At 40.8% G+C, this 4,793-nt stretch overlaps 1 pseudogene; it reads left to right on the top strand.

Annotated features, from left to right (window-relative positions):
- The first annotated feature begins 254 nt into the window (after window positions 1-254).
- Window positions 255-3,949, top strand: LOC114506044 (annotated as a pseudogene).
- Window positions 3,950-4,793: the final 844 nt, after the last annotated feature.

The following is a 4,793-nucleotide window of genomic DNA, read 5'->3' on the forward strand; positions in this document are numbered from 1 at the left end:
AGCTGTGCTGGTGTAGATGAAGAAACCAGACCCCTGCCAAGAGCCCAGGCTGGCCTGGAAGCCTAGGCTGTAAGTGAGGTTCCTATAAGTTTGGGCTCAGCTCACCTGAGTGACTGCTGGCTGTCTTGGTATGGATACTCATGTTCTGCATCCCAGACTCTAGCCAATTCTCCTTGCCTTCCAGCAGCTTGCAGTGTCCATGTCCTGGGCCAGCTTGACATTCATAAGCTCCTGGCACTTATCAGCTGCCAGGCATGAGAACCTGCTTGGCAGTTCTCAGAGTGACTTTCAGGCAGCCAACTTGGCTGAACATCATTGATGGCCAGCTTGCCATGCTGCTGACATTAGTGATGATGGCCTCCAGGGAAGCCCTCTGGCTTTTGAGGCCATTGATCTCAGCTTGGGTTTTGGCTGATGTTCTGGTTAATCCGGAAATCTCCATCATCATGCAGTGCAGGTCATCCCCATGCTCCCAGCCAATGTCTGCAGCTCTTCATACTGATCTGGTACAGGGCAATAGCCTTAGCCCAGCTGCAGTTGGTGATATCCTCATACTGGGCCTTAACCTCAGTGATGATTCTGTCCAGGTCCAGAGAGTGGCTGTTGTCCATGAACAGCACAATGGATGTATCAGAGGTCTGAGACTAAAGACTGCAAAGTGCAAGTTAAGATTAAGGAAATAAGCCCTGACTGGTGTGAGCTCAGTGGATTGAGCGGGCTGCGAACCAAAGTGGTCGCAGGTTCAATTCCATCCAGGGTACATGCCTGGGTTGCAGGCCATGACCCCCAGCAACCACACATTGATGTTTCTCTCTCTCTCTCTCTTTCTCCCTCCCTTCCCTCTCTAAAAAATAAAAAATAAAATACAATCTTTAAAAAAAAGATTAAGGAAAATAAGAGATGCATAGCAGTATATGTTGCCCCAAAATATAACTGTTGGAGTTCAGCACATGCCACCTCATAATATGCCACTTTGGCATATTGATTAGTTTAAGCTATAGACAGTTGACAAGCAGCAATGCAGGTAGAAGCTTTCCCTAAAATCTCCTTATTTGTCTACAGACAGATTCTAAAAACAAACAAACAAACAAAACTCTCAATTATCATTGATCACCTCCTGAGATTTTCATCAACCAGGGAAAACTGACTCATTGCAGGAGAAGAGACTAGAAGTGAACACCACATCCAGACAGAATTTGTCAGAAAGTATCATTACTCACATATAGTCTTCTAAGGGCCCATTTATATTCCTAAACATCACTTTCTCCTAAGGAGCCTACTTTCCCTATTAAGATTATATTTAAGTCTAAATTCTTAATTTTTTAAAGATTTTATTTAGAGAGGGGAAGGGAGAAGAAAAGGGAGGGAGAGAAACATCAATGTGTGGCTATCTCTCATGTGCCCCCCCACTAGAGACCTGGACTGCAACCTAGGCATGTGCTTTAGACTGGGAATCGAAACAGCGACCTTTTGATTCACAGGCTGACACTCAATCACTGAGCCATACCAGCCAGGGCTAAGTCTAATTCTAATACATGTTGGGGAGTTACTCTTTTCCCCTGGGTATTGCACATGTGTACATAACATATATGTGTTAATAAATTTGTGTTTGTTTTTAAGAAAATAAAGATCCAGTAGTCAGAGCAAGGTCTGAGGGGAGCCACTCTGGGTACATGAGACTCAAAGCCCTTCTAGTTCCTCCCTTTCTCCAGTTGAGGAAGCCTTGCATGTATATACCCAGCTGTTAGTTCTGAACTCTCACAGGAGTGGGGAGGGTGGTACAAATATCAGCACCCTCTCACTTTTCACAGGTCAGCCCTGTTGTTTCAATTGTCTAGAGAGTAGAACATGGGTGCACCTGCTCTGTGTGCCTGTCCAGCTTGGCCACTCTCCTGGTGAGGAAGTGTTACATAGCACTATCATAGCACCTGTACTTTGGTAGTTCTGAACTCTCACTGGCAGAGGCAGAAATTTCCCCATGGTGCAACTCACTTCCTCATCAAAGGGCAACACAGCCTTGGGCACCACAAAGTCCCTTCAAGTCTGCACTTAACTTGTGCATGCAGCAGTGTCCCCACTATCTGTACTGTCTCTGAACTAAGAAGTTCTACCTATGGGCACCACAGCATTGTGTCAATTCCTCATTCTTGCTAGGTGGAGAGCACCATGTGAGCACACAGTAGCACTTTCTCTGGACAGGGAAGCCCTGCAAGTGGATACTGCAGTGTTCTGTCAGCTCTGCATTTCCTTCAGGTGGGAGAAACCCTTGTGTACCACAGTCCAATGGAGTGTGAAGCAGCATCCTGCTGCACCTGCTGCATCAATCTCTGGATGAGGCAGCCTTTTGTATGCATGCTATGGCACTCTCTTGTTTCTGCTGGTTCTATTTCCATTAGAGCTGGCTGAAGACATGCTGCAGTGCCCCGCAGGTATGCCAGATAACTTAGATAAAGCTTCTGCCTTTTATCCAAGGTCAAGGGAAATGTAAACCATGGCTTTCACTCATTCCACCAGGCTTGAGTTGTCCCTCAGCTTCCAAAGAGCTCTCATGGTTCTTAGACTTTCTCCATGTAGTCACTCTCTGTTGCTTATTGTACAGAGGCTGTTCAATTGGCTCATAGTTGTCTCTAGGAGAATTTTCTGTAAATATGGGTGTACATTTAATGTATTCTTGTGAGATGTCAAGCCCAGAGTCCACCTATACCACCATCTTGTCCCTAAACCAAAATAATCTTTTTAACAAATGGTGGTAGGACAACTGGACATCCACATGCAAAACTACGATTCTAGATGTGGACTTTAGGTCTTCCAAAAATTAACTTTAAATGGATTGTAGACCCATGTAAAATGCAAAACTATAAAACTCCTAGAAAATAACAGAGGAAAAATATATTTAAATTTGATCACTGAAATAAAAACTTTTTCTCTGCAAAAGACATTTTTAAGAGAACAAGGAGACAAGCACTGTCTCTGGACCAAGCAGTTAAAAGAAAATAGTAACAAAGTTAACTATAACTACAATACATAACCAGGAGACACACACACAAAATATGTAATACATGACATCAAAAACAAAGAGTGTAATACAGGGAATAAAAATAAAGGTTGGGAAGAAATATTTACTAGAGATATCTGATGAAGGACTGTCATCTAAATATATAAAGAACTCTTAAAATTTACCATAAGACAAACAATCCAGTTTAAAAATGAGCAACGGCTTCTTTTTCTGGCTGGAACTATGAAGGGCAAAGAAGAAGGTTCCTGCTGTGCCAGAACCCCTTAAGAAAAAGTGAAGGAACTTTACAGAGCTGAAAATCAACTGCCTGAGAAAGAAGTTTGCCCCAAAAGTGCTTCGAAAGGCAAGGAGGAAGCTTATCTATGAAAAAGCTAAGCACAAGGAATACAGGCAGAACTACAGAACTGAAATTTGAATGGCTAGAATGGCAAGAAAAGCTGGCAGCTTCTAGGTACCTGTGGAACCCAAATTAGCATTTGTCATCAGGATCAGAGGTATCAATGGTGTAAGCCCAAAGGTCCAAAAGGCACTGCAGCTTCTTCACCAGATTTTCAATGGAACCTTTGTTAGCTCAACAAGGCTTCAATTAACATGCAGAGGATTGTGGAACCATTATATAACATGGGGGTACAAAAACTTGAAGTCAGAAAATGAATTGATCTACAAGCGTGGTTATGGCAAAATCAACAAAAACAAATTGCCCTGAAAGATAATGCATTGGTTGCTTGAACTCTTGGTAAATATGGCATCATCTTCATGGAGAATTTGATTCATGAGATCTGTGCTATTGGGGAATGTTTCAAAGAAGCAGACAACTTCCTGTGGCCCTTCAAATTATCTTCTCCAAGAGGAGGAATGAAGAAAAAGATCACTCATTTTGTAGAAGGTGGGGATGCTGGTAATGGGGAGGATCAGATCAACAGAATGAACTAAGGTATCTATCATGGTCATTTTTGTAATCTGGTCAGTTAATAAACAGTAACTGCTTTAGCACTGGAAAAAAACAACAGGCCAGAACAGACATTTCACCAAAGAAATGTGCAAATGTTAAATAGGCATATAAAAATGTTCAACATTATATGTCATTAGAAAATAGCTAGTTAAAAAAAGAATAAGATACCACTACATATCTATTATAGTGGCCAAAATCCAGACTACTGCCAATACCAAATGCTGACAAGATTATAGAGCAACAGGGATACACCCATTCATTGCACGTTACAGCCACTTTTGAAGTTGGTTTAGCAATTTCTTACAAAAAAAATCACACTTTATCATATGATCCAGCAATTGTACTTACTGGTGTTTACCCCAAGGTCTTAAGAAATTATAGTCATAGAAAAACTTGTGCATGGATATTTATACAAGCTTTATTCATAATTGCCAAAACATGGAAGCAACCAAGATACCCTTCAGTATAAATAGTCTGTATTACATCTAGACAATGTAATATTATTCAGTACTAAAAGGAAATGAGATATTAAGCCGTGAAAAGACCAGAAGAAATCTTAACTACATATTTCCAGTTGAAATAAGCCAATTTGAAAATACACTTACTTTATTATTTCAACTATATATTCTAGAAAAGGCAAAACTGTGACAAGTAAATAGATTTAAGTTTGCCAGGGGTTAGAGAAGAGAGAAAGAATATGCAGAGCACAGGACTTTTGGGACAGGGAAATCATTATGTATGATACTATAATAATAAATACATGTTATTATAAATTTATCAAAACCCATAGAATATAAAACACCAAAGTGACTTTAAGTATATTTA

Source organism: Phyllostomus discolor, chromosome 9 (assembly GCF_004126475.2).
Source record: "Phyllostomus discolor isolate MPI-MPIP mPhyDis1 chromosome 9, mPhyDis1.pri.v3, whole genome shotgun sequence".
NCBI lineage: Eukaryota > Metazoa > Chordata > Mammalia > Chiroptera > Phyllostomidae > Phyllostomus > Phyllostomus discolor.